Source organism: Nipponia nippon, unplaced genomic scaffold (genome assembly GCF_047370975.1).
Source record: "Nipponia nippon isolate SJK-2023a ecotype South Korea unplaced genomic scaffold, ASM4737097v1 scaffold_1, whole genome shotgun sequence".
Taxonomy (NCBI): Eukaryota; Metazoa; Chordata; class Aves; order Pelecaniformes; family Threskiornithidae; genus Nipponia; species Nipponia nippon.
The window spans coordinates 71,174,239-71,189,964 of NW_028262290.1; the positions used below are offsets into that span (position 1 = coordinate 71,174,239).

General features: G+C 39.8%; 1 protein-coding gene across 7 annotated transcripts in view; it reads right to left on the reverse strand.

The window, feature by feature from the left end:
- The window catches only part of LOC104013413 (poly(rC)-binding protein 3), a 545,963-nt gene that overhangs the window by 424,016 nt on the left and 106,221 nt on the right, over positions 1–15,726 (reverse strand). For all 7 annotated transcript variants that reach the window (XM_087759345.1, XM_087759356.1, XM_009465908.2 and 4 more), the window contains one exon: positions 12,832–12,969. The gene's annotated coding sequence lies outside the window, so the exon portion shown is untranslated. The remainder of the gene's footprint in view (positions 1–12,831; positions 12,970–15,726) is intronic.

Below are 15,726 nucleotides of genomic sequence, written 5' to 3' on the forward strand. Positions count from 1 at the left end.
TGCAGTACCTAGATGAGTACATCCTGAGGTATTTCAGATTTGAGAGTATCCAATTTCCTTTTCCAGGTGCAAGCCGTCTGGAATTTTTAATTTTTTTTTTTTTTTTTTCAGTTGATTTTACATAGTTTAGTAGGATTTGTAATAATTTCAATACAGGAAGAAGCTCAAGTTATTAGCTGTACTAAGAGCCAGCAAAACAAAGCCAGTATGTTCCAAACACAGTATTCTAGGTCTGGAAAGGGCATCAAGGTCAACCCCTTATCACCAAGTGCAAGCCCCACAGGTAGTCTTCTAAAGGCCGATGGTGATGCTTACACTGCAGCAGCAGATGATACTGAAGAAGAGATGGATAACACCAACATTATGATCCTGTGAAACTCCAACCCTTACAATACTCATAATTACAACAGTTGTTATTCCCAAGGTAAAAAAAATACAATAGCACAAAAAATACAATCCCTAAACAGTTGCTCTCCAGCAAAAAGGCTAAACAGTTGCTCTCCAGCAACCCATAAAGCTTTCATGCCATGACAGCAGGTACAGCCAAATGAGAAAGAAAGCGAGCTCTCATCATTCATAATTGGCTTGCTTACAACATTCTTCAAGTAAACTGGCAATAGAATGATAGTGAAAAGTGTGATATGAAGTGATAATGAAATGTGATAAGAATGATAATGAAAAGATTGATATGAATTGATTGATACGAATTAGGAGCAGCATCATTAGACTACATACGGCAGCACTGTTAATTAAGAAGTAGATCCTACGCAAGGTCTACAAATTGAGCAGGAACATAATATTAGATGAGCCACGCTGCCCTAAAATTAATTCCTCAGTCCTACAGCCATAGGCGCAACTGCAAGGATAAAGAAGTAGAGAAATTCTGCAGTGACATCAAAAGGCTCTGGCAGCTGCTTCTCAATGGGAACGCAGACTCCAGACAGCATCCATCAGCTGCCCCCACAAAAGCACAACTGTACAGTGAAGTCCATGCATGCCAAGTCAAACAGCAGGGAGTGACTTGTGAGTAAGAATGACTCAGTAATAAAATTGGGTTTGTCCATTCATAAGCCATCAAGGTGATGCACAGCCATCGTATCTGCAGATGTAAACTAGATGAATGTTATCATCATTTCAGAAAGTGCAACTCTGCCATGAAAGTAAACAAATTAATATTTTAAAATCTATAAAGCAACAACACACAAAAGCTATACACTTCATTTTCTGCCCTGGCAGATGAACGTACAAGTGCAACTTCCACTTACATGGGATGGTGCGAGGAAGACATAATACCTAATCCAAACCTCTTGTGATATCATCCATGGAATTTCGTTCCCTTTACATTTCACAGCAATAACAGCCTCTCCATTCATTTTAGATGCACGTACCAAAGAATGCAAGCATCTACCCCACCCTGGCCCACACAGAGCACCAGCTCATCCAAAGTCTTTGGACTGTCTCGTCTGCATTTGCTCCTCTTATCCATCTCACCTCTCTGTGTCTGAGCAGCTCTGAACAGACACTGTCTGCAAATGAAGGAACACGCTTCCCCTTTCCCCAGCAAAGTGGAAAAGGTTTCCCGAGCCTGGGCTGCCCTCCAGCCCATAAGGACTAATACTCCTTCATTTGAGGACCAGTCATTCTTGGTGAGGAATTCCATGCAGAACGGAATGGGGGCAGGGCAGGGGGAAGGCAGGGAAGCTAGACACATTTTTAAGTACAAGTAGACTCATTAACTCTTATGATCATCACTGACCACCAGTATATGTGTTGGAGGAGCCGCTTTTTGATAGCCTTGTACTAACTTTGAGTATGTTTCCTGATATACTGCTTACAAGGCTTGCAGACAACTGTGAAGCATTTCCAAATAGGCCGTTACAAATAATTCTGAGTAACTGTCATTCAGCAAGCCTTTACAGACATTGTTGCCTCCTTAGAAAAGAGATTGACTGAGAACATTAAATCGATACAAGCCCAAGCTGATCCTTGCCTTTAGTGTGAGATTGAAAATTGGCCTTCAAGCATTTTGAACACTTTTGTACTTCCTTCAAGGTCTGAGTAGCACTGACCAACCTTGAAAATTCTTGATCTACTCTAGGTTCTCAATGATATTACTTGAATATTAACTAGTAGGTCAGATTGCAGAAAGTGTTATTCAACTGAAACCATTAACAAGAAAGTTTTACGCTATCTGAGGTCCTCTGTCTGCCTTCCTATTCCTTGGCAGCAACCAAAGACTCCCACTGCCCTGTCTGACGTCTAACAGCTTTAAGTAGCTGAAAAAAGCATCTTTGTCTGAGAGACTCCTGTTTTGCCAACAATGAACTTCTGCCTTGAAGTATTGAAGACAGTTCAAGGATCCATGCATTTTGCAAAATCAAGTGCAGAATCAGCTCTCCATGTCTATTACTCCAGAAACACATAGAAAATAGGTCCATTTCATACAAGCATGGCTGCAGCAGGTCTTAGCTTTTGTCTTTGTCATTTGATAACATACATTAAGAACTGAGAAGCAGTACCATTATATTCTAGTGTGTTCCCATTATATACACAGGGACATGCACTCAGACTAACAAGAAATACCACTGTAAGCCGGGAGCTAATCTGCCAGTCAGAAGGAGTAGGATTATTCTGATTAAATGCAGAAATTCTCAGCAATGCAAGCCACCTTAGGCTTCCGTTATTCTCAGAGATTTAGGATGTGATTCCTTTCATCCTAAAATAGGTCAGGTTAATCTCACCTTAGCTCTACCTATTTCTCTCCATTGACTATACAGACAGCCCAAGGTGACTAGTTCAGACACAGATATACAAAGCTAGGGGAGATTCGTCTTACTTGAGATGCCTAAAAGCTACCAATAAGCTCGCTCTCTCTCTGTAGGAGAGCCCAAGATATATCAAGAAATGTGTTTACATAAAGAAGAATCAATCCTGTAGAAACTGGTTAAAAAAGTCATTTGAAATGCTGAATGATCCTAAAACAAGAACAATTTTTAAAAATGGAGAGAACACATAATCAAGATAATAAAACAACAACAAAACCCACCTCCTCACTCCACTGACCTGAAAAGACACTTTTCAGGGGCCTTAGTTTGTTAACTCTCACAAAAATAAAGCCTGAGAAAGTTTCATGTGCAACAGAATGGCAAAACCATTTAAGCTAAAGGACAATATTGGCAGAAAAACAAATACGAATAAACTGGCTTTGAACTTGTCTTAGTCAAAGATTAGAAGGCATCTAATTTTCACAGGAGCTCAGCTGGAGAACAATCAGCCTATAATGGGGCAAAGAGCCCTTCTAAATTGAAGATGGATTATGACAGCCTTCTCAAAGACATTTATATACTACAGCAGCTGTGATGGCAAGAGGAAAGACAGGACGACTCAGGAGGTCCCTTCCAATCCTATACTCCTAATTTAAGTTTCTACTTAATAGCAGAGGTCACACTGATCAAAGAGCAAATAGCACCACTGTTCATGTAATTTAAGATACAACTTCAAATTTATCCTCTTCTTCCCTCATCTTACCCACATCTCAGCCCCCTCTGCCTTCATCTGACCCTAAGCCACTAGTGCCAGATAGACTAAGCAGCCCTATTGTTTTCTTCAAGTAAATCACCTCCACCCTGATACTGAAGAAAGAAAAAGACAACTTCCAATCCCTCTTCCTTCATTACCACAGAAAGGATACTAAATAGCTCACAGCAGAAAATAATTTGATTTCACTATACACTATATACACTATACAAAATTGCATTTCAAAGCTGAAGAATAACACAAATAAATTACTCTGGTAAAACACTTCTTTTAGGAAACTAATCTTTCAGAGATTATTTTATATATTTATGATAACTAACTACAAGATACAATCTAAGAAACACATACTTACTTCCATTTGCAAGGCAGATTCATCCCACCAGAAGAGGTTGCTTTTTCTCACTCTACCACAACTCCACAGCAAGATGAACTCTAGTAGTGGCTGGTAGGCACCAGCTAAGAACTGGCTGTAATGAGAAGCCAGCTTTCACCTGGGCCTTACAAGGAGGCTCTCCTCCTCTTTGGGAGGATAATTGAATATCAAAATTAAGAAAGGAAAACAGCAGCACCTGTGGAGGTGACACTGACACTCAGAAAAATGGATCCCTAAAGACATTTTCTAGGGAAGCCTTTAAGCACTTGATAAAACATCTGCAATGTCTGCACTGAGGTGTGAACTATCGTAAGAGCAGAAATAGTTACAGAAATGTTTTAGGAAAAAAAATGGATGAACATTCACAAACAACATTTTAAAAACAAAACTCAGACCAACTCCCGTCTCTGAAGAGCAGACAGCACCCAGAAGCATGCCTAATTCTCAAATCCAATGTGGCTAGCTCAGGAGAGGGGTGCCATGCCACTGCCACTCCTTTTGCACTCCCTGTTGCACCACTTTACACTACATTCAGGAGCGAAGAGGCAGGGACTTGAGGCACCTGTGGCTGCATGAAACCTGCATGTTAGGGAGATGAATGTGCAAGAGATGCTGGTAACAGCAGTAGAAGATGTCCTGTACAACAAAGTGCAGTAAGTATCTCAGTGCTGTCTGGCAGGGAAGAGAGGTGTGTGATGGGCCCAAGGAAGTGTGTGTTGGTGCTGGTGGGGGCAGGGGAGTTTTGTGTAGTGTGTCATGTTAAGGTGATGGATACTGTAAGGAGATGTGTTTATGCAGTGCAGCAAAAGGTGTTTGAAAGTCCTATTTGGGCCTGATTAAATGAAAACTTTCTTCAGGCAATTATTGAGGGAAAAAAACACTGGGAGCAGGAAGTGATTCAGGACAGCAGTCATATCCTCTAACTATTTTTGGTGGACCCGGATTGGTTTCAATGAACAAAGTCACATTTTTTTCACTTAAACTCTATGATGGGAAAACTACAACCATTCAATCCCTGTTGTAGCTGGAGCCTGGACTTCATGCTCTTGTGAGAAGGTGATGGAGGACAATTCCCATGAGTTGTTATTGCAAGGGGAGCAGTCTTAACATAACTAACCTTTCACCTGATTAAACACTAGGAGACTCATGGGGGCAAATCACTGAACCTAAGCAACTTACTGAAAAAATAAAGAAAAATAGGAGGCAAAATTAAGTGGCTTTATATGATCCTCTCACAGCTTGAAGCTAGTCCAGAACTCAGTGAACACTGTACTGACATCAAGGGAACTCCATTATGAAGAAAGAACATAATGTTATAAATGGGAAAGGACAAGTAAAGTACCCCCTCCAAAATGCTGCTGACCCTGGTGAGAAGGTATATGCTGACTATATGGGTTATTTCTGAACAAATAATTTTTCTACAAATACACTGTTTAAACTTTCCTGAGATGCTAAAAAGAATTATTGCTGCTTTTAGCCAAGCTCTTCCCCACTAATTGCAATACAGCTGCTATTAGCCAATTCCCCTAGCCTCTCCAGCTTCCACAATGATTTGAAACCCTGATAATGTTTTTCATTTTGTTTCTTCTGTAGACAGAGGCAGAAACGTTTCCTTTCCAACAGCATGACACAGGCTACAGACAGCCTGACACCAAAGCTTTCTGCAGATCAATATATTTAATGCATTTGAAGTCAGTAAAATCTCCCAGGCTAATCCAGGGTTGCCTGAGGAAAAAGAAAGCCAAAAGGCTAGAAAGCTGTGTGGATATGGATTTAATATTCAGTTTGCTTACTTAAAGATCTCTCCATTTTAACAGAAACCCATTTAAGTTACCTTGGGTTGTAATTTAGAGTATTTTTCTCAAAAAGTGTTGGTTAGTATGGAGAAAAATTTAATGTAGTAGGTGGAGTCAGATACGCTCAAACCCAGGTTGACAGGAGGTATATTTATATCCATAAAGACAAAACAGTGAATAAATCCCAAAAATTGTGGGAACAGAAATATTATCAATCCTATCACACCAATTCTCTTTCTCCCCATCTCCCAGATTTACTTTGTACACTTGAATATTGTTCCAGCCACCCTGGCCTTTCCCACAGGCTTTCCTCATTTACTTAAGATACCTCTTATTTTAATTAACCTTCAATTTTTATTGCTCCAAAGCATCTTTCTTGTCCATTGATGAAGTTTTACTGCCTCTTAAATACAAAAGCCAGAAGCAATCACGCAAGCGAGGCAGCCAGTCATTCTCCTATCAAACCCATCAGAATGGTTCTCCTTCCATTCAGCCTCAAAAATTCCCCAGGGATTCCGATTCACTCTACCTTCTTCCTCCTCCCATTCCACAAAACTGTATACGAAGAAAGAAGGAATAAGCCTCACTAAAAAAGCTGCCCTACTTTTTAGTCTTATTTCATATCCATGAAAAAACATGATTATGTATTAGGTTAGCCTGTAAAACTCTGTAATACCACAGAGCAATTGATACCTTGCTGTCAATCTTTAAAAGCTGGTACATAATGTTACCCCAAGTTCACTATTTGCTTATAATTGGAAGAGCAACTTAATAAACTTCAGCTCTATGTACAACCTTGGGCTGCCAGGAACAGTGAATAAAATAACATCTTCCACCTTAACATAGTATTAACTATGATGCTTAAACACACATTACTTTAAATGTAAATATTAATTATTTCATGCTAATATTTCAGCAAGAATGAATGCAATTATTTCATCAAAGCAGATGCAGTGGGGGGTAAGCAAGGAGAGGTAGCTGTTACTGGTTTGTGGGAAATAAATTGAGTCTTTCAGTCATTTTCTCTTGTGTGGATTAGGTGGTTAGAAAGAGAAATGTTGCCTTTCTGTTACATCAAAAAAGTCTGGCTACTAAGTTCCAGACAACTTGTGCTGCTTTCCTGAATACTAACAGTACAGGTTAACCCAATAATATTTGCAAAGTGTTTATAATAATTTTATAGGGTTTTTACTGAAAATCTGGAAAGTGAGAATCAGGGTATATCACACAATCACTAAATTTAACATCATTTATTTCTCTCTCTGAGTTCATCCCATTCTGCTACAAATCTTCATTCTGGTACATTATAACACTACAAGAAAGTAGGGCCCCTGCCACAAATTCCAGGACAGTCTCACTCCAGCAACTCTTGGGAATGGCACCTTATTCCTTTGTAGCAAATATATGAGGGGAGGAGGTGAATTATATCGTCTGGGTTCTGCACAGCAGAACAGGAGAGAATTAAAGGAACAGCTTCAGTGTCTAGTTTTTGTGCAGCGCTGTCTTGTGTTTGAAATGGCAGAAACGAGCTGAGGGCATTGCACCTTGGGACCAGGTCTGCCTGATGCAATATCAGAGACGCTGGGCAACAGCCCAGCTCTCTGCATGTCTCTACTTACCAAGTCAAATTGCAGATGCTCTGCTTCAGCCAGAAACTTTATGACGCCTACCAAAGTTCTTAAAGAACTTAGTGATCAAAAAAAATGATAATCCCCTGTGAGAAAAACTGTCCTTGTGTGGGTCCTAAGGCCTCTCGTGGCTTGAAGTTCATGTGATGGAAAAGTCTAGCCTGAAAACAAGTAAGCAATAAAAATTCGCACATGCATTCACATCACAATGCTAACTCTCCTCTGCATAAACTCCTCATTGAACCAACTCTTCCTAGCTGCTTGCCCCCGCTATTCAGCAATGCATAACAGAATATATGCATTTTAGAAAACAAGCACCATTCCCCTTGTGTCTGTTCTTCCTTGTGATCTACCAAAAGCTGTTTTTGCCCATGCTTTCTGAAGAAACAGCTGTAATGTCACATAAGAATTGCATGCTAAAAAGGCAAAAAGATGTACTATGAGGTATAAAAAAAGGACCTATTCTATCACAACAGGACTCCCATCTGAGCAGTAAAGCTTCTGTTTTGAACTTGCGTTCTCAGGGATCTCGACTGTAATTTTTGTATCTTACACTACAGGTCTCAAACTTTGCACATGATTTCCCAGTCCATGAAAATGTCTATTCTCTCTCTTGAATTTGAATATGGCATATGTAACGCTGTAGCATCTAGAGAGTCCAACCACTACTGAGTCAGACAGATGACAGAAAAAATACTCTGCCTACAAAATTGTACTCTTTTATATGCCAGTAGTGTAGATAGAAACCCCAGTATAGTCCATTGGCTTGTGGACCAGGGGCCAAATTCCAATCTACTGTACATTGGAACGGCTCAACCAGTTGACTTCAAATAACCCGTGCCATTACTGCACTGCAGTGTTGCACTCTTTAAACTCCAACTTGCATAAGGAAGCCCACTGAAATCACTGGGACCATTCACCTCACTGTGAGGTGACCTGCACCTGTGCTTCCCAGTGCAAGACTAGAAATACAGCCAACCCATCCTAAATGGTAGCTGATACTACACTTAGTTTTTGTATCCATAAAATGAGTTACACCAAGAGACTTTCAACAACAAGAGGTGAATAAGTGGGCACAACATAATACTGCTGTAGGCCTAGATTTCTTACATATATTTAATTATTATTCTGAAGGAGTGGTAATGACCAACTGTTACTTAGGCTAGTCAGACCTGAAGAAAGCTGTTAGGAAATTTTGAGGGACCTCTGATCCAAATGGGGACTGTGATGGCAGGGAAAATGCCAGGCTGCCAATTAAAGGTCTGGTGATCGAGTAGAGTAACAGGAACTTCTCATGCAGATTGCCAAATTTTAAACTAGTTATTTCATTCAAGGAAAAATCACAAAGTTTCATGTGAACAAGCCCTTCCCTAAAACAAACACACAATTGCTTAAAAAGCAGCAACATCATCCCCCAAAAATATTAAGAAAGGCAGTACTGGAGTTATGACTTCTTATAACTTCCTGAAATAGAATGTTCTTGTTGGTTGCCTATCTTAAAACACTGTGCCAGAAAACAAACAAACAAACAAAAAAACAAAGAAAGAAACAACAACAAAAAAGAAACAATACCTGAAAAATATTAGGGCAATGAAAAACTTGCCCAAAAGACAAAGACATATTACACAAAGACAAAACAAAAGTCGTTTTCTACATAACCATTTCTCAAGAAAACTCACTTTCATGCTCTTTTATTCTGCTATGATTCTGTAAAGATCTCTTCTTCTCGGAAGTTTCTACTGCAGAGGATTAAAACAAAATGGCCCCAATATTTTCAGTGAGACAAAGAATAAGAAGAAACACAATAACATTATACAACAGTATGTAGAATGTAAATTACAATACCTTCAACGGAGCATAATTAAACTGTATTAAACATTGCTGTGAACTGCCAATAAGTGCATCTATAAGCCATATGTAGGTTAAAACTGTGAAGACAAGACAACATATTTTTTCTGTTCAGTTTAACAGCTCTAGGTGAAGTTAACATGGGTGTGAATTCAAACTCCCAACCAGAAATAAAACCCAAGCTATTTCATCCTGCAATAGTCTGGAAAAGAACAGCAATTCTCATGTGAAATGACTCTAAGAGGAGAATCTTAGTACCGTATGTTGGTAGAAGAAGAAATCTTATTTCTTTAGGTGGGTTCTTGGTCAAGAGAACTCGGTTGGACCACATACAAATTTACATGTCTGAATATGAAAACCGCCGCCAGAAAACGCTCGTTCAGTGGTTGCTGAAGCTCATTTCTCACTCAGTCTTACTCCAGTCCCACAAACACCTCTACCTTGGCAACAAGGTGCTTATCTCAAATTCAGGAGCCCCTGCAACCCTGAAACAACGCCTAAGCCCCAAAATCTCAGATCTGCTCAGCGTACACCTAACAGACACAGGCATATGTGCACTTCTTGGAAAATACCCTTGTTTTCTAGGGTGCAGCTGGAACAGGTAGTATCCTGTATTACACAAGCATACAGCTGGAGCACTCACTTGGGTGTGAGGGATCTTGTTTCCAGGCTCTCCCCACCCTGAGGTGGTATGGACACACAGTTCCCAGCAGAACTGCAAGCTGGTCTGGAAAACACGAGTGGAGAGTGGTCCACTAGTCCCACTACAGCCCTGCCAGAGTGAAGTAAGTTGGGAATTTCATGCAGCTGTCAGAAAACCTCGCGAGAGGATAGCACAGCCCAGTGGCTGGGAACTTGGTGAGGAAGGGAAAAGCCCTCAGTATCACAAAAGCAATGAGTTCCCCACAGGCTGCAGGGATGACCACAAAGCCTTTTTTGAGTCTTTTTAAAAAACCCTGCTATGGGGACCTATCTCCGGAGAAGAGCCCAGACTCTGCAGCCTGTAGGCATTGGGCTCTGCTCAGCCTTTGCTATGGGCTATTTCAAGGTAGTTTCTGCTGCGTTTGCAGGTTTCCACCCAATCCTGGCATGCACTACAGAGGGATACTGTGTGTCCCAGCCCTATGTCTTTATTGAGCCTTCCTGGGCCTGGCTACTGAAGACACCTGCTTCAGCCCTAAATATGACAGCAGAGAAGCACAGAGACTACATCCTGCCCTTTGTTCTTTGGAGTAAAGCATTTCTGGCCCAATATTGTAAACACTTCACAGTTCTCCCACCAACTGCAGTGGGAAGTGTATTGCATCTTCTATATTTTGATTTAACTCTCCTCTGTACCTTGCAGCTGAGGACAAAAATGTTGTCCTTGTGATAAATTTCCTTACTATAAGATTACAGACACTAACAACAATGAAGGAAAGAAAAAACACCAGAAAAAAAGAAGTGCATTACTTAGACAAAATAATGGAAGCTATAAATCACTGCAGTGACAGGATTAAATGTGAAACCTTTAATTATACATTTAATCATTTACCAACTACTTATTTTCCTTGTAGTAATGTTCATGAAGCTTCAATAAGATTTGAGTTTGAGGATGATTTTATTTTATATGTGAATTGCAAAAGCAATACACATGGAAATGGTTTTAAGAATAAAAATAATGTTAACTTTAATCTTCAGCTATGTTGACACCTTTACTGAACACCTTTATTGTTCTCGGTCATACTGGCCATCACTTAATGGCATCACTGTGTCAACGTACATCAAGCCCATCTCCATTGCACAGATATTATATAAAATAAAGTAGAACTAAGGGGGAAATAAGTCGTGGTTCAGAAAGTACACTACTCTATTAAAACAAGAGAGTGTAATTACATTGTTGAAGAAGACGCTGTGTTAGTTATGAAGTATGGACAAACCTGTACCCACAGGCTGTATCTGCTCTACTGCCTTTTCCATAAGGAGGCAAGAAGCAGGTGGTAGAGCAGAAAAGTGACTCCCCAGCCCTTGAACATCTTTTCTTATGGATCCCAGAGTTCAGCAACAGAGAGCAGGGCTGTAGTGGCTGTTAGGGTCGGGTTCAGAGTGGGCAAGGGAATAACCTGGTTTCTGTAAAAATTCTGTGCACTACCATAATCTTTCAGCACACTCAGAGCAGCACTTACTGAAAACAAACAAACAAACAAACAACCCCAAACTAAACAAATCAAAAAGCAAAAATAACAAAATTCCCCTTCTTCTAACTGGAGAATAAGGCAAAGTCCAGACAACCTTTGTGTTTGCACAGATCCCCTCAAAGAACATGCAGTAGGAAAGACGAGACTTTCATCAAAGTCAAAACATTGCTTGTATGCTAAGAAAAACAGCCTAATATTATATTAAACACATCATCTAATAGCAATTGTAAAGGCACTATTATACTGCTAGATTGCAGTATCAGAGAGCATACCAGAGAGCTGTTGGCAGGAAAGTACTTGTCCTCTGGTGCACCCTTCATTTTGTTCTATCACGTTGCAGGCTCTGGCAAATTCCCTTAAGGTTCCTAGCTGGGGTGGGCTGTCACACAGCTAAAACCATAATTCAGCTGCTCTACATTTTCTTGAAAAAAAAGTGTCCATTGTTGCAGGGAAAATGGGTTTTCTCTTTTCATTCAGCTCATGCTTTTTGCCCCAGCACAGAAGACAGAAGCAGATGGGCCCTTGCCAATGTTTAGGGTGCAGAAATAGGCAGGACCAAATACAGTGGGAAAGCACACACTCAGAGGGACTTTCAGCCATCCCAATGGAGGAGGACAACATTTTCATCACCTCTTTTTTTAGAGACAGTAGAGGACTCCAAGGTAATCTTCAGGTTTTTTTGTGATTGTTTGCCGTGTTAGTCATCTGTTTTGATTTAGATCATCTTTTTGAAACATAAGTTATCCTCTGTACGTGGGACCCTTGAATCTGTTGGACTGGCTTGTTGGTAGTTGACAGACCTTCTGTCTCACTGCTATGAACTGGAGGAAATCCTCCAAACTCTGCTGCGGTTTCTGCCTCTACCACTTTTTGGAACAGGCAAACCCAGAAAGAAAAGGGGATCATATAATTAGGTTCTGGCTATCACATAAGTCGACTACACATTTGCTTCTCTGCTAGGTAATTTGTTCCATTGCATTTTGTAAGCAAGAAAAAAAAATGCCTAGGGAAAGCAGAGAACACAGGCCTAGATCTGTAGGAGTCTAAGTACAGTCAGCATTGGGAAAATGAGTTTTCTTCCCTTCTTCCCTCCTTCCCTCCTTCCCTCTTTTGGGTCTCTTTTTGAGTCATGAGGAATTTGGACTGATTTGGTAATAGATATTTCTGTTTCATCCACTCCATTTGAAAAGGGTCTTAACAGCACCACACACATAAAAAAAAAACACGACACAGAACTGTCTATTTTATGAAATTCATGTTCAAGGCTTAAAGTGAAAATATAGAAGGTGTCTGTCATGATACTTCTGAACACATGTAGGGCACCAGTGTCAGAGACCTGTAAACAGGAGACATTTTTATCATCTTTTTTCTCAAAAATTACTGGAGAGGACATTTCTGAGGCAACACTTAAAGCAGGATCGCTCGTTGTGTACCTGACAATGTAAGACTGAGATCCTGGGACATTTACTCACCCTGCCAGCAAGATGATCTGTAGGTCTTTGGAGTTTTCTTTTCCTTCCTTTCTCTAGTCCATTCATGCATCAGGTCCCTTAGAGAAAAGGGACAGCCAAAGGAATTTACGTTTCTTGCTCTGGGTGCAAGATGGTTTCCTGTGACAGAGAAGACAGAGACCTAATGCGGCATATGAAGGCATTGTAAAAGTAATTTCCAATCATACTATAATTCAAGTAGTTCCTACCTCCTGCCTTCAACAGTAGACAATATTGAGGAATAAAAATGTCAAGACATGGTTTCCAAATAAGCAGTCTGGCAGGGTCATTGCTTAGTAAGTGCCAGAATCTTTTATGCTGCCCTATTTAGTTGCAGAGAGATAATATGTGTGAGGAGAGTTTCCAGTGTTTTACTCAATATAGCAATCTTTTACTCTTATAGCAAACAATTCCACTAGTGAATTCTGCACATTTCAAATATGTTTTTCTTTCATTAGTGCTAAATGCATGTATTGTTAAAGTTTCTATCCCACTGTTCAGGCACTACAGCAATGACCATGATCCTTTCTGAAATATTAATTCAATCCCATCATTCTATGCATGTTTTCTTCCCTGTACCTTCTCTAAACTATCTTTTCTACTTGCTTTTCACTCCAGAATGTCTTTCTTAAAGATTATTTATTGGTTTTTTTGAATACCTATAGACTTTTCCTCTTTAGGGATGAGCTGGTCAGACCTAAATATATTTCAGAATGATGACTGAGCACTTCTGTTTCCTTCTTTTCCTCCCTGTACCACCAAGGGAGCTATGGGAGACCAGTTCAAAGTCAAGCATGATAATCATCTGTGGTGCCTTTCTGCTCCATTTCCTTCAGAAAATCAGTGCATCTGGTAGAGAAGCAGAAGAGGAGAATTCAGAATGTACACATGAATCACATCCTCTATGACCACTGCACTGCCATGGGTCAAGCGGGGAAAAGCAAACAGGCAAACCCCCAAACATAGTGCACTTAAGAACATTATTAAAAGCAGAAATGGTAAACTGTGTGTCTTTGAGGATTTCAGAGCTCTGAATAATTTTTCTGAATTGTCAACTGGATAGCCAAGAGACTCGAATAATTCAGAAAAAAAGAAACCAACCAAGAATGGGTAATTATTTTAATTGACTCACAAAGCCTAAAATACAAAGGACTTTCACTAGGGGTAACTTTGGAGGTGAAATTGCAAACTTCTCTTCAGAGATTTTTCTATTAAAGGTCATGGGTATCAAAATCTGTTGTCTCACTTTAGATCAGTTATAAAGCTACTATAAATAAATTCTGCTATATGGCACCTTGTCGTTGATTCGCACTTCAGTGTAATCAGCACTGCAGACACAGGAAATTCTAAAATAAACAGCAGTATTCTCCACTTACTGCACTTAAAATGGGGTCAGGAGTTCTGTACTTTTATTTTAAGATATTCATTGTAATTGCTCATTGAGCAAATTATTTTACTACTGTTTAGATGAACACTACTATATCAAAGTACAGTGTAACTATGACAACAGTAACTCATAGTTTACCACTCTCTTTACCACTAAGCAACTTAAGTAATTTTGCTGAATTATTTCTTAATAATAAAAATATTATAATTTCCAAGCAGCAGTGTTAGCATTTACTGTTCTTAGAACTAGTCCAATATCTTCTATGACAATCGTAAATACATCAATACATCTTTCTTGGATAAAACCAGACCATACAACTGGAAAATGTAGTGCCTAGTCTACTGAAGCTGTTAGAGAATTCATGGTGACTGTTCCAAAGTTCTGGCTAAAAAAAAAAAAATTCCAGAAAAAAAGTCAAAACACTTGACAACTTCCAAACAAACAATTTAAAAAAAAAAAGTCTGTAGCAAATTTACTCACATACAAATGAAAAATCATTCTAAAAAAGAAAACCGTGTGGAAATACAATGTTTTGATATCCTTCAGATTACACTGCTATATCTTGCTAAAAAAGATTTGGGAATGTGAAGACGGAAGGGTGGGAAGTAAGAAGGATGACCTGAAAAATCTAACCCCAACATTTGCATCAATTTTTTTGACAGTTCAAACTGAAATGTGTCTCCTGAAAACCAAGACAGCAAAGGGGCCCAGAAGAGTGAGCTGCTTGCTGAGGACAGCCTTCCCAGTGCACAGGGACTTCGCAGCTCACCATGTGGAAAGTCATGCAGGCACAGGAGAAGGGCAGTGTGGACAGACAGAGGATGAAGAGGCTGGGAGGGTTACTTAGGAGCAGTGCAGAACTTCCTTGTTCTGGCCTGCTTGGATGAAATTAGGGAAGCCAGACCTCAGTTGGACCTGAAAGTAAGGGACATGAGGAGCAACCAGACGAGCTTCTAGGGGAACATTGGCAGCAAAAGGAAGACTGAGGAACAGGTAGGGGGAAGAAGCTGATGAATCTCCACCGTTGTAGATACTCCAAACTCAGGTGAACAGGGCCTTGAGCAACGCTATCTAAGCTTGTCTCACTTAGACTAGCACATTGTTGATGCCCCCCAGAAGTCTGTTCTAACCAACACGATTCTGTGATTCTGTGAAATGCTTAATTTGCCTGCAGTTTTCTTCCTTCTGAATAAAAGAAGGGTGGAAGTAAAATGAAAAACCAGGAAAAAAATAAAAGTAATGATTTATCTCATATTTAATACTTTTCTGAAAGAAGAGATGCTGAATTGGAATAGAAAATACTGTGAACAGGGTAAAACTTTTAGACCACTGCTAATTGCATTTTTATTTTTTATTTTATCTTTTACCCTCTATTACCTATATGATTTTGTAAGCCATTCACCTTGTTCTGCTTTTTTTCCTTTTACTGAATTAATGCAGACCAATAAAAGAAGATTAACTGCCAACCTAGTTCTCATCAGATTCTTGAC